The sequence below is a fragment of the Poecile atricapillus genome, chromosome 19, assembly GCF_030490865.1.
Source record: "Poecile atricapillus isolate bPoeAtr1 chromosome 19, bPoeAtr1.hap1, whole genome shotgun sequence".
Classification (NCBI taxonomy): domain Eukaryota; kingdom Metazoa; phylum Chordata; class Aves; order Passeriformes; family Paridae; genus Poecile; species Poecile atricapillus.
The window spans coordinates 8,454,464-8,478,418 of record NC_081267.1 but is presented as its reverse complement, the minus strand read 5'-3'; the positions used below and the strand labels follow the sequence as shown (position 1 = coordinate 8,478,418).

The window sequence follows — 23,955 nt, the reverse complement described above, 5'->3', positions numbered from 1 at the left end:
ATCGGGAATCCCCCCTGAGACCCCTCCCCAAATTCAGGATGCCTCCCCAAAATGCCCCTCCCCATCAATGGATATTCCCCCAAAACCCAAAAAATCCTCCCCAAATCCCCTTCCCACAATCAGAACACCCCTGGGACCCCAGAATTTCCCCCCAAACCCACCAAATTTCTCCCCAAAAATCCCAAAATTCCTCACAAATCCCCCCAAAAAAACAGAAAACCCCCATACTCCCCCCAAAGTCCCAAATCATCCCAAGACTCAAAATCTCCTCACAAAGCTCCAAATTTCCCCCCCAAAATCCCAAATTTTTCCCCAAAACCCCCAAATTTCTCAAAACCCCCAAAATTCTCCCCACTCCACAAATTTTCCCCCAAAACCACCAAATCCTCTCAAAATCCCAAATCCCCCCCCCCCCCAAGACTCTCAAATTACACCACAAATCGCCAAAATTCCCCCCCCCAAGACTCCCAAATTCCTCCCCAAAAATACAGGGGGTGCTTCTAAACAACCAAATCCCCTCTCCCCAGAATTCCCCTCTGGACTCCAAATTCCCCCCCAAAACCCCCAAATTTCCCCCCCCAAACCCAGTTTTTTTTCCCCAAAACCCCAAATCCTCCCCCTAAAAAACCCAGAATTGTCCCCAAAACCCCAAATTTTTCCCCCAAGCACCCAAATGTTACAAAAAAAGCCTAAAATTCCTGCCCTAAAACCCCAAAATTCCTCCCAGGACCCCCAAAGTTTACCCCCAAAACCCCAAATTTCCCTCCAAACCCCCAAATTCCTCCCAAATTCCCCCCAAAAACTGGGAGAACCTCCCAAAAAAATACCTACCCTTCTTCAAAACCCACCCCAAAATCACAACTCCCTCCCCAAGAATAAACAAAAAAGCTGAAAATGTATATATTTTTTTTCACATTTTTCACACCTTGGGCAGGGGTGTAGGGGGGGAAATCCATGAATTCTCAGGATTTTTCACATTTTTTTGGAGAGAGGGGGTCTTCCCAACTTTTCCAGCAGCCCCCTCAGGCAACTGCTCCCCAAAATTCCTGCCCCTCAGCTCCCCCAAATTAAGTGCACATAAATAAAAAAAGAGGAAAAAAGAAAAAAAAAAAAGGGAAAAAGGTAAAAAAGAACAGAAAAGAAAGACACCCTCACCCCAATTTGGGGGGAGGGGGATGAAGGTAAAATTGCGGGAGGGGTCGAACCCCCAGAAAAAAATTAAGGGACCACTAAAAAAATTGGGGGAACCACCACAAAAAAGCTCATTTTGAAAAATGCTAAAACCATTAAATAAATGGCAAAGAGGCAAAAAACCTGAAAAATTTAGGGAGGAACCCCCCAAAAATGTGTCAAAAATGGGGAATTCCCCCTTGAATCCAAGGGATTTGGGGGAATTTTTTTTCACAAAAGCTGTGGGTTTTTGAGGGTGGCAGGGGAGAAGAGACTCCCTCCAAATTCCTGGGGGTGTCTTCGAGATCCAGCGAAGGAACCTGGTCCTGGAGGGGGACAAAAAGGCTATTTTAGAAAAATTAAGGGAATTTGGGGGGATTTGGGCAAATTTTAGGGAATTTGGGATTTTTTGAGGTCTCGGGGGGTGTCGGAGAAGGGAGACGCAGACACCAGGTGGTCGTCAAGCAAATCTCGTTTATTGATCTTTACACTCGTGTTTAAATACATGATTTAATTAGCTCATACATATTGCAAAAGTATAGCTCATCATTGGTTATTCTGCTATCTACGACACTGCGAAACATAGCTATCTGCCTCTGCATTCTTGCGATTACCAGACCGTCCCTGTTTCTTCTTTTTCGTTCTGTTTACTACATTCTTGTTCTCCTCCCCACATCTCAAGGGCAATCCGGCCTTGAGACTGTCTCTACACTAGTTATGTTTTATCTCTAGCAAGTTTGTACAGTCATGGCCTTTCTCGCCTAACCATTTTGCCACAAAAGTCTCCACACTTCCCCCGTTTTCTTTTTGGCAAGTGTTTTAGTACATCTGTCCCACACCTTAGGGTGGATAAACCTTACAAACTTATTTATGACTTTGACAACCCAACGCCTTGTAATAACAAGCAAATTAGGTTTACGACTTAATTAATTTACAACTTACTATCTAACCTTTTTTGATGATTCCATCATCCTTTTGGGCCCAGGCTCTCCCGTCAAGAATAGACTCACTATCTTGACCGTTGCTCCTTGACTCAGGGTATCTTTGCTTTTTTTTTGTCTCACTTTTTTTGTTCCTGGGTTTCGGCACCATATGTCGGGGTCAAGCAAGGCTGGTACCCTGGCTGGAACCAGCACGGGCGGCTATCCTCAGCCGCGCGGTCCATATCTCACTGCATCAATGTGATGGATGGCAATATGGCAATTTATTGCAGGGAAACTTAACATTTTATAGCCTGGGGGTCACTGTGTTACTCCCATCTGCATACGTCACACCTGGGTGCTATTGGCTAATTGCAGGTTTTGCTATCCTAACAGAGAGGGGGTCTAGCAGCTTCCCGTTACAATCCCGAATTCTTCCGCAGCGCAATGCCCTAAACTATAACATATTCTCCCCTCTCTATGAATAATTAATTTGCTAAAATATAAGGTATATTAGTCTTAAAAATTCTAATGTTATTTTTTATACATACTTCTAAACACTTTGTCTTAAACTATTATCTAACTACTTTTAACACACGTGCTCTATATATATGTAATCTAAGCGTGAAAGCAATTTGCTGAAAGGGTAAACACACAACTACAATTTGCTTTATATACAATTAAATGGAGTCTCTACACTTCTTAGATCTTCTACAGAATTTCTCCAGCACAATTCAGTCTTGGAACGTTCACTGCTCTCGTGATGTCAGCTGGCAGTTGATCGGTGACTGAGGGCTTTGATGTTCAAGTTGTTCTTCAGATCCTTCTAAATCTTAAAACAAAGGATACCTGAAAAATTGGTAGAGACACAACATCATAATAACAACATAAAATCTCTGTTGGCAACTGTCTATATAGTGTTCAGACACAACTGTGTCCTGACAGGTCCACTTCTGATCCATGTCTGGAGTACCAAGGCTGTGTGATGACATCTCTATTCACTGGATCTCGTGTGTTCAGAGGCACACAGTCTGGTCAGATGGACAGGTGACCTTTCTGAACCTGCCAACAAAACACAGACACTTCTCTCCTTGAAGTTAATAAATTATACTAATTAAATGCTTGTGGGGCATCCATTTTCCCCCGTTTTTTTTTAAAAAAAAAAAAATGAAATGCATTTTTGTTCAACATTAACACAAAACGATATACATAATTAATAAAAACTTATATTAGTTAAAAATCAATTAAATCTTAAACATTGTTAATAACATATATAATATAAAACTTCTATTAATTACTAAAACACTGCACTAGCATCTCATAGTTAGCAAACAAACAGAAACAAAAATTAGTAAAGGATTGGATCATCACCTCCGGAAAATGACTTTCCAAGCTCACTTCAAAATTGATTTAGCTGTCATATTAATAGGGTCAAATTGCTGAGTCAAAAAGTGACTCAAATACTGATTTGAGACAGAAAATATCTGGATCTGTTGGCAAACATTCTGTCCAGGTAAAGTCAAGGCTTGGCCAGGGCCTTAGGCTTTAAACTGGAAAGATGCCTCTTAACTCATTTCTAAAACAAGGTTCTCAATAGTAGCAGCTATGAGATGCTTACAGCATAACAAACTGTTTTAAACTCTACAATAATTATATATGATAAAAGGAAATAACAAACTTAACCTTGAAAGAATATCTAAGTTAGAAAACTTAACTTAAAAACATTCAAGCCTAAACATTATAAAACTTGACTATCTTTAATTTTATTAGCACTTAATCTATATTAAATGAAAACATAACTTAATCTTATTCTGTTATTACAAAAAGCAACTAAAAGTTTAATATATATCTTTTAAACACAATATAACAATAACATAAATTCCTTATTAAAATTGTGAAAAAAAAAACCAAACAAATGGATAATATATGCTTTAACTTAACTTTGTTTTATACAGTAAAATTCTCTTGACTAATTATTTTGTAAACCACAAATCTCTTCTGTAGATAACATTAATTGGAAGGTTTTCCTAAAAGCTATAAATCACACTATATTTTAACCTTGGATTCTAAAACCAATTATTGTAAGGCAACTTCTGTTAGTATTTACCTTAAACACTTTTTTTTCTTAACTTTTAAAAAACCACAATAATTTTTCTAGTAAAACTCTAAAAACTGCAATTGTATAAACTCATAATTACTTAAAACACAAAATTAACTCTACAATGGTATATAAAAGCATTTTAAAAACCCAATAAATCACGACTGCAACAAACCAGGCACCATCCCAGTGCCCCCCTCAAGAGAGAGGGAGCGGGGGGGGGTGGACTGCCCACTCTGCTGCTGCTGCAGCTCTGTTCTTATCTTTCTTCACATTCTCCACATACTCTCGCAGCGAGGAAAAACGGAGAGAAAGAAAAAAAAAAAAGCCTCACAAAGTTAACTTTAACAAATACAGTTTTTTTTCTCAATTTCTCTTGTTGTTTGCTGATAAAGGAAAAAAGGACATGATTATGCAAAAGCAGGCGATTTTACACGAAAAGTCTCTCACGGCCAGGTGCTAACAACGGCGATCAGAGGCCTTGGAACTTTTCTTGTGCTGCTTTTACCCCCAGGGTGCCTTTGTTCCCTGCGCTCACCTCGCTCCCTCATATCTTCCTGGTTCGGGTGGAAACCAGTCTAAATCTGGCTTCTTTTCTTCTAGAGTGGTAAAAATGGAACTTAAATAAGATAGCAATGTTAAAAATGACTCCAAAAATGAAGCAAATAATTCTGGATGTATCACATCCTGCCATAACTGAACAGATTCTGTTCGTTGTTTCAGCGTTCCCTGTGGAACTTTTTTTTTCATTATTTTCTTTTTCTATAATTCCCTGTAATGGATCACCTAATCCTCTTTGAACTGCAACTGACTTTTGAACTAAAGCTTGCTAATGTGTGTTAAACAGCAGCTGCTGATGTTGAATAAACATCAGTTTCACAATGCTTTTACAGTCATTGACAGTTAGCAAATGCGTATCAAATATATAGTTTATCATTTGTTTAGCTGGTTTACTCTTAAATCCAAATTGACTCACTGTCTGTCGCAGCTGAGCTAATAACTTCCAATCAAAAGGTGTATAGGTCCCTAACTGAATAGCTTGTCCTTGTTGGTTTACCCCCGGGGTGTAAACTACAGGCAGAGCCCACGTCCTTGCCGCCTCCACGGTGACTTCATCCCCACTCTCTAGCCCATGCTTAGCCAATGCGTTCCAGGCTTCTCTCCTCTGTCTAGCCATTTCCTCCCACAGGTCACTCTCTGCCCCAGGGACAGGATCTGGCTCTGGCGGAGATTGTGAACTACGCATTCCAGGCTTAACAGATTGGGCTGAAGGGTCTTTAATATCAGAGGCGGCTACGGCAGGCACTTCAGCGTCCTCTGTGGACTCAGTGAGAGGGGGTGCCGAAGGCCAAGCACAATCATCTGTGCCCAAACTGCTAGAAGCAGGTATAATTACTTGAGAGACACCTGGCGCTAGAGGTTCATGATCTCCATACCGTGCATTCCTTTTATAGGCTTCTACTGCTTGTTGAGCCGCTCTTTTTTCTGCCTGATGTTTCAATAGAGTATTATACACAACTCGCCAAATTTTTCCTAACTTTTTTGCTGTTTTATCTTCTTCTAAAACTGCTTCACACAACACATCTCCTAACTTACGCCACTCACTCAATTCATGTACCGTGTGCGGGTTAAAAAAACAACCCTTCGCGTGCCCCCATGCTAGCAATCCCGGTACGTCTTTTCTAGGATTTATGTCTCTAACCCCCAGCTTATCTAATAACCCCAAAAATAAATCATATGCTGCTTGCCTGTCCATTTTTGTCGTCAGCGCTGTTGCACCTCTCCGGCTCCGGCAGCACGTATGGCTCAAGACCACCGATGTGATCCTTGAGGGTGCTCTCCCTTCGTCGTTTAGCACCGACCCGGGCGCATCGGGCCCCAACACTACTTCACCGACCGTGGCGCGTTCTCTCCCCCGCTTTCTTTTCAGCAGGGGGTCGACGTCGGGGTCACCATTTGTCGGAGAAGGGAGACGCAGACACCAGGTGGTCGTCAAGCAAATCTCGTTTATTGATCTTTACACTCGTGTTTAAATACATGATTTAATTAGCTCATACATATTGCAAAAGTATAGCTCATCATTGGTTATTCTGCTATCTACGACACTGCGAAACATAGCTATCTGCCTCTGCATTCTTGCGATTACCAGACCGTCCCTGTTTCTTCTTTTTCGTTCTGTTTACTACATTCTTGTTCTCCTCCCCACATCTCAAGGGCAATCCGGCCTTGAGACTGTCTCTACACTAGTTATGTTTTATCTCTAGCAAGTTTGTACAGTCATGGCCTTTCTCGCCTAACCATTTTGCCACAAAAGTCTCCACGGGGGGGGTCTTGATTTTTTGTGGTCTTGCATTCCGGGGCCGCAGGATCACGTCCAGGGAGGCCACAGTTACCAGGAACAGGCATGGGACACCAACGAGATGGGATTCTGCTCAGGAAAACATTTATTCAGCTCAGGAACAAACTCAGATCCAGAGACAGCCCCAAAGAGAGGCAGGGAGATGGGGTTTGAGAACCAGGGTGGAGTTCAAGGTCAGGGACCACTGGGAACACAGCAAGGGAGAAACCCCAGGGGCCCAAACCCAATCAGAAATCCCTGGGCTGCCTCCCCACGAGGGGCCCAGGGTGGAGTTTCTTCCTAGGTTTGCAGGGCCCATCCTCCGAGGCAGAGGGATGGAATTCCCTCTTGCCCACACCTCTCATTTTAACAATATTAATTTGAAACTAAATCTTTGCCTCCCTGGGCAGGGGCACCTCACACAAAACTCACTCAGTAATGGGCTCCCCCTCTCTTCATCACCCCCAAACTTTGGCTGTCTCATTCCAGACCCCACCCCACCTCCCCAGTCCCAACCCCAACCCATCCCATCCCTACTGGATATCAAGACCCCTTCCCAATCCCTATTTCCCCCATTTCACACCTCCCAAACTCCATCCCATCCATCCTGCCCCACCCAATGCCCATCTCACCCCTCCTGATTTGCATCCCACTTCACCCAGTCCCCTTCCAACCCCATTCCACCTGATGCCTTCAGAAGGCTGACCTAGAACAGAGGCTGGACAGAGTCAAGAATAAAGTTTATTAGAAGAATTTAAATACACCATGGGCAGTACAAGAGCCAGGCCAGGGCTACACCCAAGATAGACCAGAAATGGTCACAAAAATGGACAAGTGATCACAAGGTCTCACATTTTTAGTTTAGGTCCATCTGCATATTTGGGTTCATTGTCCAGTTACAGCTTCAGATGATGAAGTCCCATCCTTCTTGTTTTCTCTCTTCAGTCCACCCTTGTTTATGTTTTTGGGCTTGAAACTTCTAACAACTGTCCTTGGTATCAAGCTAGAAAAGGAATTGTTTTGTCTACCTACTCTGTGAAGAGAGCTCACTAACACTTCACAGGAAGTTCAAAACTACAAACCCAGGCAGCACAGAATATGAAAAATATGAAAGCTGAAACTTAAGGCAACACACCCTGAGGGGCTGTGGAATCCAGGAAATCTGGGTGGGAATGAGTCCTCTTTTCAGTGGCATAGAGTGATTCTGAGGTGACAGATTGAACTCGCTCATCTCCTTGAGAGCCAAGAGATGGAGACAAATATACCAAATACCCCCAAAACCCACCCATTTAACTCCCTGAATACCAGATTCCCTTGAAGCACTAGTAAAAGTGAGGTTTTAGATGCCTTTGATGAATTTGTAGACTTTTACCCCAATTTTGTCTGTTTTAAAGGGATGAAGATGAATGAAAAGAAAATTAGGGCCAAATCAAAATGACCTCCAGCCCAGTGTGTTCCCAACACAGATCACTGGGAACGTGGGTCATCAGGGCTCTGCCCAACGTGGGTCCTCTGATGGAGGATGGAGCTGGGGCAGCGCACGAAGCTCTTCCTGCACTTGGGGCACTCACAGGGCTTCCCTTACCAATGCCTCTGTTGGTGTTTGGTCAAGTGAGAGCTCCTGGAGAAGCTCTTCCCACACTGGGGACACTCGTAGGGCCTCTCCCCAGTGTGGATGCGCCGGTGGGTGATGAGGTGGGAGTTGTGCTTGAAGCCCTTCCTGCACTCAGGGCAGCGGAAAGGCCTCTCATCCGTGTGAATCCGCTGGTGCTGGAGGAGACTGGAGCTGGTCTGAAACCTCTTCCCACACTCAGGACACTCGTGGGCCCTCTCCCCAGTGTGGATCATTCGGTGGATGGTCAGTTGGGACCTCCATCTGAAGGTCATCCCACATTTCTCACACTCATAGGGCCGTTTCCCAGTGTGGGTCCTCTGGTGGATGGTCAGGGAGGAGCTGTTTCTGAAGCTCTTCCCACATTCCCCACACTCGTAGGGCCTCTCCCCAGTGTGGATGCGCTGGTGGATGATGAGTTGGGAGCTCCAGCTGAAGCCCTTCCCACATTCCCCACACTCATAGGCCCATTCCCCAGTGTGGTACATCTGGTGGCGGATCAGGCTGTTGCTCTGGCTGAAGCTCTTCCCACACTCCAAGCACTTGTAGGGCTTCTCCCCATCCTGAACCTGCTCATGGACCACCAGCTCAGAGCCCCGGCTGGATCTCCGGCCGCCTTCCCGGCACAGGGTGGGTCTTTCCTCCTCAGAGCACCCTGGGATGGGTTTGGAGCCCCTCCTCCTGCGGGATCTCTGGGGCTTTTCGTCCCTGATGGATTTCTGCACTGTGGAGCTGCTCAAAATGGCCTCTTCCATGAGGTTCTGCTGAGGGAATTTGTCCTCCCTGGTCTCCATCCTCAGCTCCTTGTCTGGGGGAGGAAGGACAAGGAGAGGATGGGATTTGCCTCCGTGCCAGAGGGAAGGGGAAGGAGATCCCCCCAGTGCGTCCCCGGCAGGACGGCGTCGGCAGCGGGGTTGTCCTGCAGCCAGGGGCCAGGCTGGGCTGGGAGATGGAGCAGGAGAGAGGGGGAAAGGGGCACTGACTTCCTCCTCACCTGCCTGGGTGTCCTGGGGCATCTTCCTCTTCCTCACAGCCTCCTTCTCCATCTGTCCAAGGATTGGGAATGAGAAATCCTTGTTTGCAGAAATATGCAATGCATGAGCACATTGGGTTAGGGTGCTCCTCTAGCCCAAATCCATCTCTAGAAGTTACCGGGTATCTGGGGTCCATAAAAACCTCACAAACACCCAGATTCACCCCTGAAAATGCCTCCCAGGAGTTTCCCATCTCTGGTCTCTCCCTTTTGCTGTTCAGGGGTTCCCCCCTGTCCCAGCTGCTGGGGGTCATGCTTGCACTGGGGTTCCTCTGTCTACTCAGTCCCTGCCCACCCCAGGTTGCTGGGAGTGCCAGAAATCCAAAAAGTCCCCCCCATTTCCATCTCCTCATTTAGGGATGATGGGGCTTTTTGGATTCCTATGGTCCCTTGTCCCGTGATTCTCTGCTTTGGGTTGCAGAAGGTCCAAGGAGTCCCCCCTGCCCCTCTCCAGGCTGTTGAGGGTCCCGTGAATTGTGGCGCTCCCCCTCTCTGGGCTCCCCACTTTGGGGTCTGGGGGGACACAGGGCTCTGCTCCTCCAGGCAGCCTCTGACAGCAGCCACCACCAGGACCCCCCAATGCCCCCCCAAGGGGCATTTTCTGCTCAGCTTTGGAGTTCTTCATTCTCCAAACATTCCCCCAGAAAAACCCAACCCAGGTACCCTCCAGGATATCTGGGTCATGCTCCCCCTCCCTGGTCATTGCTGGGATGGGGGGTGATGATCCCACGGGTGGGATCCCATAGGTGAGGGGCTGTGAATTCAGGGAGTGCTCGACCTCGTGTTTCCTCCTCCTTTCCATGATCCTCCTTTGTCCCTCCTCTTCTTCTTCCTCTGGCTCCTCCTCTTCCTCCTCCCTAACACCAGCTTCTTCTCCTACTTCCATTCCTTCTCTCTCTCCTTCTTCATCCCTCCTCTTCCATCCCTCCTCCTCCTCCCCCAGGAGCAGTGACACCCTCGGTGCCCCGTTCCCGAACCCCTCACAGCCCACGGCAGGAGCGGGGATGGAGCCGGGACAGGTCGGGATGGGCAGCGCGGGGCTCTCCGCTGCTCCCACCCGCTGGGGACGGGGGGAACCCGGCCCGGGGAAAAGGAGAGGGAAACTGGGAAAATTGGGGGCTGCAGATCCAACCTGGGGCTGGCTGGGGACCCTGGCTGGGGACTGCCAGCCCTTGGGGCTGCTCTGGGGAGATGCGGGAGGGGGAACACAGAGAGGGCTGGGGGATCCCAGGAGTGGCAGCACTGGCAGGGACTGGTTTGTACTGGGATCATCCTGGCAGTGGCTGAGATTGCACTGGCTGTGTACTGACATCATACTGGGATCATGCTGGGATGATACTGGCAGTGAGTAGGAGCCTGCAGGGGGCAACTGAGACCAGGTTGTGAGGAACTGGGAATATGCCCTGCGCTCCCCAGAACCTTGAGATCGGCCCCCAATATGTCCCATAAGTCTCCTCCAAACCCTTCAGGATCCCTGAGTGCCCCCTCAGCGCCCGTTCGGGACCCCCCAAAGCGTCCCTGGATCCTTGAATGCTCCCGACCCCACAGATTCCCCTTCCAGCCACTCCTGGGAATTCATCTCCCATCATCCCACAACACAGTTCCGCGCCCAAACCTCCTGCCGTGCCCCGCGCCCTAAAGAGCCCGGTTACAGCTCCCCAGGTTCCCCCCAAGTGTTCCCGAGCCGTATACATTCGCCCCCAGGACCTGCAGACACGGCTCGGACGCAAAAGTTTTCTCCAAGCGCTTCCCCGCACCGCCAAACGCGCCTTCCGAGCCACTTCCGGGACTACAGCTCCCATCATGCTCCGCGGCGCCCATAGAGCGCTATTCCAGCCGGGACTGCATCTCCCGTCATGCCCCGCGCCTCAGCGGAACCCATTGGAGCTGCGCCTACAACTCCCGTGATGCTCCGCGGCACCATTAAACCGTATTATACCGGCGCCTACAACTCCCATCATCCCCCGCGCCCCATAGATTCCCTGTTACAGCCCCCCAAGTGCCCGCCCGGACCCCGAAGGGCCCCCAGATTCCCCTCCCTGACCTCCAAGTGCCCCCCTGGACCCCCAAGTGCTCACCCGGACCCCGAATTGTCTCACAGAATCCCTAAGTGCCCCTCCAAGTGCCCACCCGGCTCCCCCAAGTGTTCTCCAGACCCCCAAGTTCTCTCTAAATTCCCTCCCCAGACCCAAAACTGCCCCAAATGTTGCCGAGAAAAGTCTCCATGGATCCCAAAGTGGTCCCTTTTATCCTGTCTGAGAAAATTATTAAAATATATGATCAAAGGACTAAAAATAGGTGTAATTAGGATAAAGAGGGAGAAATAGTGATCAATTAATGAAGGGAATTGTAGTACTTTGAACCAAGGACCGATAATGTTTTTAGTTGCTAAAATTGTATCAATTCTTTCATATAAATATAAAAATTAGGTTATAAAAATGCAGAATAATATTATTGTAAAAATTAAATTTTTATTTTAATTAATTTATTAGATATTAATTATAAAGAAAAATTTATAAATGTTCTCGATTCTTTGGGATGTCAGTCCCAGGTGGGCGATGTCAGACATGCTGAGGCTCGGGGTGAGGAGCAGGTTGTCCAAACAGGGGCAGCCCACAAGGGGCTCATTCTTCTCTGTGACCAGACCTCCTCAGGAGACATTCAGCATCAGGATTGTAAAGAGTAAATCCTGACCTCCTGATCAGTACACAAAGATGTTTTACAGTTTGAACAGTAGAATGTTGTCACCGTAAGGGGCCTTCTTTGTTAATATACCTCATGTTGTGTCATGTTTGTTAAATACCAGTCTTGTTGTAACAGCCTTCTTTGTTAAAATATTGTTATAAATGAAATTAGAATTTTGACAACTAGGTCCCTTTGGTTAATGGCAGTTTAATTAAAAATGAATACAATTTACTAAATTGAATAGTAATGTGGTATAAAAGAATATAGTTTAGTAAAATAATACAGTTTAATAAAAAATTAAAATTTTTATATATAATCTGCTAGTAATTAAGTATGATTAAAGCATAAGCAAAACCAACCAGGGTACGGAGGCTTCCCACGCTGCCTCACATTCAAAACAAAGCACTTCAAGCTAAACTTACATACTGTATGCTTTTACATATTCATTAATGTTTCCTGTAAGTTTCCTCCTATTTCCGATTTTTCTGACTTTACGTCACTTTTCTTCACGGCGCATGCCTCAATTGTTGTTAGGAGGTCTTCAGTCTTCTTTTGGTGGTCTTTTGGCAAAGGCTTCTCCTCTTCCTCATTATCCTTTGGATAACCTTACAGGTCTGTGTGTGTGTACTAAGCCTTGTGTTATGTTAGTCTACTAATTAGCCTTATGTTTACTAAGCTTTAGGCCCAATGCCTAAATTTGTTCTAATTTTGGTCCATCTCAGGGCCATTTTGGTGTTAAGACACCATTTATCTTCTAAACTACATCCTGTACCTTAATTTTGACATGTAACATCTGCAAAGGGGTACATCTGCTTTGTAACACTGATTCATGATTGTTTCTAATTATAACAACTTTAATAACAGTTACAATTTAGTTAGCAGGAAACAATTCCATTTATTACAACTGCAAATACCCCTTTATATCCCTTTTTATTGGTTTCCATGCTAACGGCCTTGCTTTCCTCCTTGCTATGGATAAACTTGTATTTTATCAATTTCTTCTTTTGCTAACTCAATTGTTTGGCCTGCAGATCAGCTGCTAAGCCCATCCACATTCACCTCTTAGTCTTCAGAGGGAAACTTTGAGCACAGTGAGAATCTCCCGCTGTGCAAGAGGGTCCCTGTGTGCCAGCTGCAGCTGGGGCCTCAGCCATCTCCCCTCTCAACAGGTTCCCCTCTGCAGCTTCGCAAGTCCAGCCAAACACCTCCCTCAGGGACACCTGCACCACACATTTCACATCTCCATGCCCATACGTGATGTCCCTGTCACAGCTGCATTACCAGCTTGCTGCTGTGCAGATGCTGCCACCACCCAAAGCAAGGCCCTGTGTCCCTGAAGGGACCCGCCCTGCTCTGTGGCCTGGACTGAAGGTGGGTCCCTCCTGCCAGGGCAGGGCCCAGCACAGCTCTTCTGTTCCAATAAAGAGATGGAGCTCTCACCCCAGTGTCTGGCTGGTACCACCAGCAAAGCCCACACAGCACCAGCCCTGGCTGAGCTCCATGTCCAGGAGCAGGCAGGGCTGACCATGGTGTGGGCAGGCAGGAGCCAGGCAGGGGCTGCTGTGACCAGCGGCGGGGCACTGAGGGGCTGGGGGAGTCTGTGTTGAGCATCCCTGGGATGAGGGCACATTTCCTTCAGTGGCATCACCTGGGCCTGAACCTCCTCCAGTGCCATGCCCAGGAAAAGAGGCATCAAGAACCATCAAGAGCATCTTCTGGGACACTGCCTGTCCAGCAATATCAGCAGGCAAAAACCAAGGTTTTGTTTATCAATGACCCTTTGATGAAGTCAAAAATTTACAATCAGTCCAGTACAGATTGGAGTACAGATGGGAGTACACCTGGGGGTACAGCCAAGGCCATGAGGTCACAGCAGCCTGTGGGGTGACAGCAGGCTGAGGTGACAGCAGGCTCTGAGGTCACAGAGGTCCCAGAGCCCCGTGGTTGCACAGCACCACAAGGACCGAGCAGTCAGTCCTTGACCACGACTGTTGTGGCAGCAGCGGCGGCGGCAGCCGCGGTGCTGACATTGGGACAGCGGTGTCAGGACAGTGGTGGCAGCAAGAGCTGCAGGACTGGCAGTGGGCAAGGCACCATGGCCTTTGCTCTGCGCCTCCTCCTCCTGCTCCTCCTGGCAGTGGCCCTGCCTGACAGGGCTGCCCAGGCTGCTCCGTGGCGAGCAGGGCGAGCAGGTGAGCCGGCAGCCTCGGTCCCCTTTCCCGGGACAGTGCTCCCTTCTCCCTGGGAAGCTTTGGGGATGGTTTTCCCCAGGACTTTAGGGAGGGTTTCCTCTGTGGGAGGGACAGAGGCCTCAGGGGCCCTGGGCTGGTCCTGCTGCCCCTCCAGAGATGTTGCACAGGGGCTGAAAAGATGGTGGAGAGTGACCAGAGCCAGCCCAGAGCTCTCCAGGCCCCTCTGCAGCTTTGGCCATGTCCATTGACATCTGGCTCCCACAGCCTTACCCAAATCCCTTGCAGTGCCCAATTCCCTAAGGCAGAAGGGGGTCCCAGTGCATCATGGAATGTTTCTGATCTGTGCTCCTTTCTAGACAAGGGTGGTAGGAAGGCTTCTCCAGCAGCTTGGCTTCATGATGATTTTCTCCCTCTGGAGCCCCATGCAGGTATGTTCTCACTGTCCCAACAAGGAATAATCATTGACAACCTGTCACGAACCAGGTGACAGAAGCTTCTGTGGCTGTTGAGTTACAGGTGTGTCTGCAGCGAGGACATTTCAAGCTCCTTTTCTGGTTGCTGCACGCAAGCCCAGCTCCCATCACAGGGGTGAGTTGTGTGTCCCTGCTGATCCCACAGGCTGAGCCCTGGTTCTGTGGGATCCATTCATCTGAAATGGAAATACTTTCTGTTAAGATTCTCCTAGAGGGAAGAACAAACCTATAGGAGACAAGATGCTGAGTGAACTGGATAGACGCCATGGTGGGTGCATTTCCCTCAGCCTTCTCCTGAGACTCAGCAGCCGGGGGCTTTCTCTGCACATCTGGACATGCCATGGCTGGCACAGCAGGAAGGGATCCATGTCAGCTTTGCTGCCCCACTGCTGCTTTCATGCCCTGCAGGGCTGTTTCCCAGCCTGACCTAGCTGCAACTTCTCCCCAGCCTCTGCAGGAAGGCATTTGGCATCAGCTGACAGGGAGTCCAAACTGCACCATGGTCCATGCACACCCTGAGATCCCCTGCAATTTCCCAGTCTTGGGGTAGATGTGGAATGGCAGCTCTTTGGAGGAGGGAGGGCCCTGGCCTGGCTCCAAAGTTTTGATGGCTTCCTGAACCTTATTCATGACTTTGACAAGTATTGCCTTTTGGAGATGCCACCTTCCTGTTGGGGAACAGCCCCACCTGATCCAGCTGTGGCTCTTCCTTTCTCCAGAGATGAACCCAAAGGCTGTGCTGAAGGCAGCGTTTCCCGGAGGAAGCAGTGGCTCATGGGCAGCCTCTGCTGCAGGAAGGGAGGTCATGCCAGGCACAGTCCCAGGAGGTAATTGCTGTGCCTCTGGGCCTGAGCCCTGCTGAGGCTTGAGCTGCCATCTCTGCTGCTGGGGAGTGCCCACCCTTCAGGGATGTTGCACAGGGCATGGAAAGAGTGTTGAGAGTGACCAGGAGCCAGCCCAGAGCTCCCCAGGCCCCTCTACAGCTTTCTCCATGTCCACTGACATCTAGCTCCCATGGCCTTATCCAACCCCCTTGCAGTGCCCAGTTCCCTAAGGCAGAAGGTGATCCTAGCACACCCTGAAAAAGGTTCTCATCTGTGCTCCCTTCCAGATGAGTTTCCTGGGATGGCTTCTCCATTAGATTGGCTGCATAAAGTTTTGAAGCCCTTGGATCCTCCTGCAGGTATGTTCTCAGTGTCCCATCAAGAAATAATCATTGACAACCTGGTAGGAACCAGGTGACAGAAGCTTCTGTGGCTGTTGAGTTACAGGTGTGTCTGCAGAGAGGACTTCCCCAGCTCCTTTGCTGATTACTGCCCGCAAGCCCAGTTCCCATCGCAGGGGTGAGTGGTGTGTCCCTGCTGTACCCACAGGCTGAGCATTGCTTTTGTGGGATCCATTCCTGGGAAATGGAACTATTTTTTGTTAAGATCCTCCAAGAGGGAAGAACAGAGCCTCGGGGCAGAAAGAATCACTTGAGTCACACCACATCCTGAAAGAAATAGAGAAGGAACTGCTCAAAGAGCATGGTGGGTGCATTTCCCTCAGCCTTTCCTGAGACTCAGCAGCCGGGGGCTTTCTCTGGACATGCCATGCCTGGCACCATGGGAAGGGATCCATGGCAGCCTCGCTGCCCTGCTGCTGCTTTCAAGCCCTGCAGGGCTGTTTCCCAGCCTGGCCTGGATGCAGTTTCTCCCCAGCCTCTGCAGGAAGGCATTTGGCATCAGCAGGCAGGCTGCCCAAACTGCACCATGGGCCATGCACCCCTTGAGATCCTCTGTAACTTCCTGGTCTCTGAGCAGATCAGGAGAGGTGGTGGTTTGGACAAGAGAGAGCCTGGGCCTTTTCCTGATCCTCTTCCATGTCTTTGACAAGCACTGCCTCCTGAAGAGGCCACTTCCCTGCTATGTAATGGTTCCATCTGATCCAGCTGTGCCTCTTCCTTTCTCAAGGGATGGGCAGAGAGGCTCTATGGAAGGAGGCATTTCCTGAAGGAAGGGAGGCAATTGCAGGCACGGGCCCAGGCACAGGAGGTAATTGCTGTGCTGGGCTCAGCCCTCAGTGGGGCTGTGTGCCAGCAGCTCTTCCCACAGGGCCTCTCCTTGCATGGCCCAGCAGCGTCCAAAGCTGGAGGCGCCTCAGCTTCCAGGCCTTTGGAGCTCATTCCCAGCCCCTGGGAAATGGGACTCGTGCACCAATGTCCATCCCACTGCAGCTGCTCCCAGAGCTGGCCCTAAGCATCCAGAGGCCCAAGACACAGGAGCAGCCCCGAGCAGGAGCCCTGCCACGAGCCCAGGGCCACAGCCAGCCCTGGCTCCCAACTGGGCAGGGGCTGCACTGGCCCCTGACAGGGCCTGGCTCTGTCCCCTTGGGCTGGGGGAGCTGTCACGGAGCAGGGAGGGTCAGGGGTGGCAGTGGCTGCTCAGGGATGGGTTTGGCCCATGTCCCTGGAAGGAGCCACTGCCCAAGCAGCTGCGCTGTCCCCGAGTTCTCCTCTCAGCCTTCTGGGTTTTATTGTGTGGCACAGCCTGTGCCAAGGGACAGCAAGGTGCCTGCAGGCCCCAGCTCTGGGGGAAACAGGGAATATCCTGGACATACCCACCATGCTGCCAGCTCAGCAGCGCAGCACAGCACGGGCTCTCACTGCCCAATTCTCCCACAGATGCAGCCAGCACTACAACACGTGTTCCCAATTCCCAGAAGGGCATCGGAAGAGGTTTCTGTCAAGGAACACACTGTTGGCTAGAATTAATGTCAGGCCTGTTTTGTTTGGTGCTTGTCTTCATTTTATGCAGTGTTGGAATCTGGTATGTCTGGAAGACAAAACAGTGAGTATTTCATTCATCTTTCCTTCAAACAGCTTCTTTTGAAAGTCTGTTGTAGAATAGAAACTTTCCCAGTGAGGCTGCTGTGGACTTGTGGGTTGTCCTTCGTTGTCCAAATAACTCTGCTGAGAATTCTGCTGCTGCCCAGGCCTTTCATTGGCCTCTTAATTGCTGGGCCTTGTCCTGGGGAGCCCGCTGGGGCTGCAGCCAGTGCTGGCTGCCACTGAGGCTGCCTGGCCAAGAGCAGCCCCAGGAGGAGCGGGCAGAGGCAAAGCAAGGTGGGCAGGAGAAAGAGCGGGGACGAGATTGCCCTTGTAAAGCAGACACGCTCTGGGGCCCGCTCCTGGCCAGGGACCCTGCCCAGAGCCATCCCCTGCTCTCCAGGGCCTTGAGGGGCAGCTGTCCAGCTGGGCCAAGCTGTGCCAGCAGCTCCAGCCGTACTGGGGAGCCTTGGCAGCTCTGGGCCCTGCTGTGCAGGAGGGTCCCTGTGTGCCAGCAGGAGCTGGGGGCCTCAGCCACCTCCTCTCTCCACAGGAGCGCCTCTGCAGCTTCAGAAGACTGGCCAAAGGCTTCAATCAGGGAGAACTACACCTGTCTTCCTCCATCTCCAAGCCAGTGTTCATTGTCCCCGCCTGTCATGTGGTTACTTTACCTTTAAGAAAGTTAAAGTTGCTGGAGACTGCCGGGAGTCTTTTCTCCTGACCAATTATCGGTCATTGCTGAGAATTGACAGCAGTTTTAGCCATTGAAAAGTAGAATCAACTTGTGAACCCCACCTTAAAGTGTACAACCAGAACTCTGTTGGTTCTCTTTGTTTCTTGGCTGTGAAAGGTAGCAGAGCTCCGGCTGGCCTCCGGTTCCCTGCCCAGGCCATGCGGCCGGGCGGGGGCCAGGCTGGGCCTGCCGTTCTCCCGGCCGGGAGATGGGGCCTTCTGGGGCTTGCCCCGAGCCAAGCCGGGCCAGGCCGGTTCCTGGCTTGGCTGCAGGTTTTGCCGTGATGGAATTTACCAGAAACTGCCGAGTAAAGAAGGAGAGGAGCTCTGGGCCTGCAGCAAGCAGAGACACTGACCACACTCTCTAGAGCAGCTATGAGGAACTTTCCATCGCAGACAGCTCCAGCTCCTGTTCAGCAGAGATCACCGAACCATCTACAAAAGCCTGGGCAAGATTTTAACTCTTTCTTATCCAGATGAGACTTGCGGATTAATCTTTTTATCCAGAGAGAGAAAAGGAGAGTGATCAACATGAAGAGAGACTTTATAAACTACTAGTGGCAAGAAAGAAAAGAAGCTTCAAGAAAGGTAGAGAATTAAGGAGATGCTTTAATTAAGCTGAAATGTCTTTCTGTTAAAACTATGGGGATGGACAATAAAGTCCTGAAAAGAACTCTTTTAATTCATGATGGAGTATGGGGAGGAATAGAGTGTTCAAAGTGTAAATTTGAGTAAAAAGTAGAGTAATTATGGTATAGTGAAGTGCTGGGAGATTTGAAGCCTTGAGAGGCAATGAGAAAACTGTTTTCTAGTGAAGCTCACAGAAACAGATGAAGAATACTTTTTACCTTTGACTAACTTATCCTTAAAAATACTATCCCTAAACATCATGACCCATAACACATTTCAGAGTGATGTGGAATGGGAGGGGTGGGCTTTGATAACAGCAGCTCTGGGCAGCTGATATCAGGGAAAAGGAAAACTATAACAAAAATAGTTTTCTTGTGAGAAACTCCATAAATTAACAGAAAGGAACTTCTGTTTCTTTACAGAAACTGATAGAAAGACTGTAGAAAGAGTTGAAATTGTTTAAACCATCAAAATTATAAAGTTTTTGTCTCTGTTGTCATGTGAACAAAAGAATGGTGGGCAGTGAGAAATGAAAAGGTTTTTCTGGAAGTTTATTCTGGTGTTCTTGTTCTTGTAGTTTGTCAATAAACTTTCTTTATTCCTTTTAAGTTTTATGCCTAGTTTGCTCTTGTTTTAATTCATATCTCACAGCAAAAAATAAATTTTTTTTTTTTTCCCCTTTTTGTTAATTACTGGTTCAAAACCACGACACCCTGAAGAATAAACCTGAGTGGCACCAAGAATATGGCTTTGATTTGGACGCCCGGGAGACTTTGGTCCTTCCTTTGGAAAGAGATAACAGGTGGAAAATAAAGAGATGTTGTTCAGCGTGTAGTTTAGGGCAGAGATGTTTGAAATTGGCAAAAAAGTGCGAGGAAGACGCTGTTATAGATGTCCAAGACTCACAGCCGAGTTATTCCAGGCCAGCTCTACCTTCCCCCTCAAGCAACCACTCCTCTCCCTCAATTAAATGAAAGTGAGAATGAGATGAATAATCCTGGTGAGGGGACAAGTTTGGGGATGCCAGTGACAACATGTACAAGGAATAAAACCAAGAAAGCTTTGCCTTTAGTCACCCCCTTAAGGCAAGTAGTGGGTCCCACAGGAGAAGCTGTGTGGGTGAAGATCCCCTTTTCTACTGGTGACCTGAATAACTGGCAGGAAGAAGTTCATAATTATAGAGAAAACCCTAGCAAAGTGGCAAAAAGATTGGAGTTAATAGTCAAGAACCGAGACCCAGACTGAGGTGATTTCATGATGACAGCGCTAAGGAAAACTGATAAAGAGTTGGTGATGAAGATGGTCAGAGCACATGTGCAGGGAGAAATTGCTAGTGGAGCCTTACAAGTACAGTGGACCAGTTGTTTCCTATTGTAAACCCTTTGTTGGGCCCGAATGATGCAAACAATTATGCAATGTTAACTAGATACTGGGAACTGTGGGGGCTGAGGAAGCAGCCAATACTGTAGCCACTCTCCCCTGGAGGAAGAGCCCATAGGAGGCTTTCACTTACCACTCTCCCCCAGAGGCTAAAGGCCTCGATGGGGAGCTTTTATTTTTACAGCCACATGTTAAGTGGTTCCCAACATGTCTTTCCCCCTGTATGCATATTATTTTTACCCTGTTGGCCCTTCCCCCTTGTTCCGCCCCTGAATCCTCTGACCATTGTCCCTGTTGCTCCACCCCACCCCCTGCTTTTCCTATATAATCCCTGCTCTCACTGAGCCCAGGCCAGTTGTTGTCTCTGGGACCCTTCTGGAGAGAAGAATAAAGACCTCCTTGGAACCCCACACGGTGCCTCCCGTCTCTTTTCTTTGGCAGCACCCGAGGAACAGCGGCCATTCCAAAAGCCCTTTGAAGGGCTCGCAGCTGAATCACGGGGGCAAGGCAAGCGTGCCTGTGCGCCCAGGGGAAGTGCCACAGGAGACGCTTCCCTGGGAAGGTCGCGGCACCCTGACCACCTCCGCTCGCTGCGACAAGTGGTCCCAACAGGGAGCTCTGCCAGCGGTTCCCTGGTTCCCTGGATCCCGGGAGAAGCGTCTCCTGCAGCACCAGCTGCAGAAAGCAAGTCGCTCTCAGGTCTGTCACTTCCCTGAGGAAACCCCCTCGCGTTATAGCAAGGGCTATCCAAGGGGACACCGGGACCCTCCTAGGACCATCCAGGGAGCGAGGAGAAGATTTCCCCAAGGACCAGTCGGTGGGTGACACTGCACCCAGCAGTTTTTGTTCACCCAGTGGAGGTGGAAAAAGCTGCAAAAATCGGGATTTGGCCTTTCTGGGAGGGTTTTGGAACCAGTTTTATTCCCATGGGGAACAAAATCCTTCCTGGTTTTAACCAATCCCTTTGGAATGCTGCACATGGCTCACCTGGGCTGGGAAAACCTAGAAAAATTCTGGAACACACACCTGAGGGAGGTGTTTGTTAATCCTGGCTCATCCCAGGAACTTCTATTCCTCAATCCAGAAAGGATGGGTTAGGGAGTCCCCTAAAATTCCTAAATTCCTGGATTATTTTCCATCAGGAAATGGGGTTAATTAAAGTGCAGGCTTTTCCACCAGCATTCCAGTCCTTGTCATTCCGGCAGTTCCGCTAATCCCTATCCCAGGTGCGATTCAGAGAGTTGGGATTTCCTGGCTCTGAGCAACATCTGCAGTTTTACAGGAAACTCACAGCTCAGGGGAACAAACTTTCTGTGTGACTTCAGAGGCCACAACAACCCTGAGTGGTTTCCCTCCCGTCCCCCAGCCCTTCCTGGCCCCAGGGGCTGATGGCATTTGTGCTCCCTCAGGTTCATCTCCCCACAGCAGCACCATGGGGGTGCTGACGCCTGCTCTGGGCAGTGCAAACAGGGGCTCCTGAGCCAGTGCTGCCGTGTCTGTGCCTGCAAGGATGCGGCACCTCTCTGAGCTGGGGGAGAGGCCAGGGCTGCACAGGGGGGATGTTGTTGGCAGCTCCATGAGGACGCTCTGGGACGCTGCCCTGGGGTGTCCAGCACAGTGGGGATGGATCAGCCCCTGCTCTGCTGCTCCTTCCCATCTCCCCCAGGGACCTTGCAGAGCCCCAGCCATGCTGTTTGCCCCCAGCCTGCCCACGGCCACCCTGGGGCTGCTCATGGGGGTTTTCTGTGCTGAGCTTTGGCCTGGGCGTGTTCTTGAGAGAGCCTGGGCAAGGAGCCTGGAGCCCCCAGGCCCTGCCCTGAGGCGTCAGCGCTGCCCCAGCAGTGCCCATGGCCTGTCCCTGCTGCAGCCCCGGCACTGCCACCCCCAGGGCTGTGCCCGGCCCCGAGAGCACTCAGGCCCTGCAGCAACACCAGGGCCAGGAGGGCAGCGGGGCAGTGGCACGGGAGCAGCACTGGCAACACCAAGTGCTGCTGCTCCTGGGCACAGCTGCTGTGCCAGCACTGATCTGCCCCCAGCTCTGCACACAGACACTGCTGCTGCAGCTCCAGAGAAGGGAACAAAAGGGGGATCTCTGGAGAAAACTTTGCTGGGAGATCCTTTAGTTCCTTTAAAACCACCAAGGGTGCAGTTCCTCATTGGCACAGTCTGTGGCCTCAGGGAAGGTGTAGGAAAATAAAATGAGAAATGGCACAAGCAATGACATATTTTTGCAGACACTATGAGAAAAATATAACAATGGGAAAGAAACAACCAAACCAACAGGAAGTACCAAAGATGACTTTTAATACAAGTGATATGGAGAAACTGGCCAGCAGTTTAATGTTTTTGAAATGATCCAGTCATCAGTGTCCACACTGCAGCCTTGAGCTCCTGGTTTCTCAGGCTGTAGATGAGGGGATTCAGGGCTGGAGGCACCATTGAGTACAGAACTGACACTGCCAAATCCAGGGATGGGGAGGAGTGTGAGGGAGGCTTCAGGTGAGCAAATGAGGCAGTACTGATGAACAGAGAGACCACAGCCATGTGAGGGAGGCAGGTGGAAAAGGCTTTGTGCCGTCCCTGCTCAGAGGGGATCCTCAGCACAGCCCTGAAGATCTGCACATAGGAGAAAACAATGAACACAAAACAGCCAAGTAGCAAACAGACACTGACTGCAATGAGCCCAAGTTCTCTAGTGTAGGAATTTGAGCAGGAGAGCTTGAGGATCTGTGGGATTTCACAGAAGAACTGGCCCAGGGCACTGCCCTGGCACAGGGGCAGGGAAAATGTACTGGCTGTGTGCAGCAGTGAATAGAGAAAGCCACTGGCCCAGGCAGCTGCTGCCATGTGGGCACAAGCTCTGCTGCCCAGGAGGGTCTCGTAGTGCAGGGGTTTGCAGATGGACACGTAGCGGTCATAGCACATGATGGTCAGGAGGAAATACTCTGTTGCAGCACAGAAAACCAAAAAAAAAAACTTGTGCCACACATCCTGTGTAGGAGATGTCTCTGGTGTCCCAGAGAGAATTGTGCATGGCTTTGGGCACCGTGGTGCAGATGGAGCCCAGGTCAGTGAGGGCCAGGTTGAGCAGGAAGAAGAACATGGGGCTGTGCAGGTGGTGGCTGCAGGCTACGGCGCTGATGATGAGGCCGTTGCCCAGGAGGGCAGCCAGGGAGATGCCCAGGAAGAGGCAGAAGTGCAGGAGCTGCAGCTGCCGCGTGTCTGCCAATGCCAGCAGGAGGAAGTGGCTGATGGAGCTGCTGTTGGACATTTGCTGTGGCTGCACATGGGGACCTGTTCATGAAGAAAAAGAGCAGTGACAAATCAGGAGAGACTGGGACTCATCCACCTTTGTTCCTGCTCTGGGAAAACCTTCACCCAGCTCCCTGCCTGAGCTCCAGCTGTGCTGTCTGAGTGTGCCAGGAGCAGCCAGGCCTGTGCCTGGGGGCTCTCCAGGAGCCATCCCTGCCCTGCTGCCCTGGGTTTGTGGCCATGCAGGAGAGGGACAAGGCTGGCAATTCAGGATTTGTCAGAGGATTCACTCCTAATGCAGAAAGGTTTGTTGCCATCTGCACACACACTTCTAAAATATGTCAGGAGTTGGTTTTAGGAATTTTCTTCTTACCCACAAATCATTCCTGGTTCTCTGAGGTCAGAAATCCCCAGCATTTCTGCTGCACTCAGAGTTTGCCACTGAGAGATGTGAGAGGCAAAGGATTCCCTGTGGCTTAGGGAAGGTGAGGGGCTGGATGGGCTTGTTCCCAACTGCCCTGGGTTTGCACCTTTGGCTGGAATCAGAGCACAATCCCACTCCTGTGTCACCCTGGCACAAACCAGAGCCTGCCCAGAGCAGAGGGATCCCTGAATGTCTCACCCTCTCTAAAGG

At 49.7% G+C, this 23,955-nt stretch overlaps 1 pseudogene; it reads right to left on the bottom strand.

Annotated features, from left to right (window-relative positions):
- Positions 1–23,955, bottom strand: part of LOC131586342 (uncharacterized) — a 448,419-nt pseudogene that overhangs the window by 202,078 nt on the left and 222,386 nt on the right.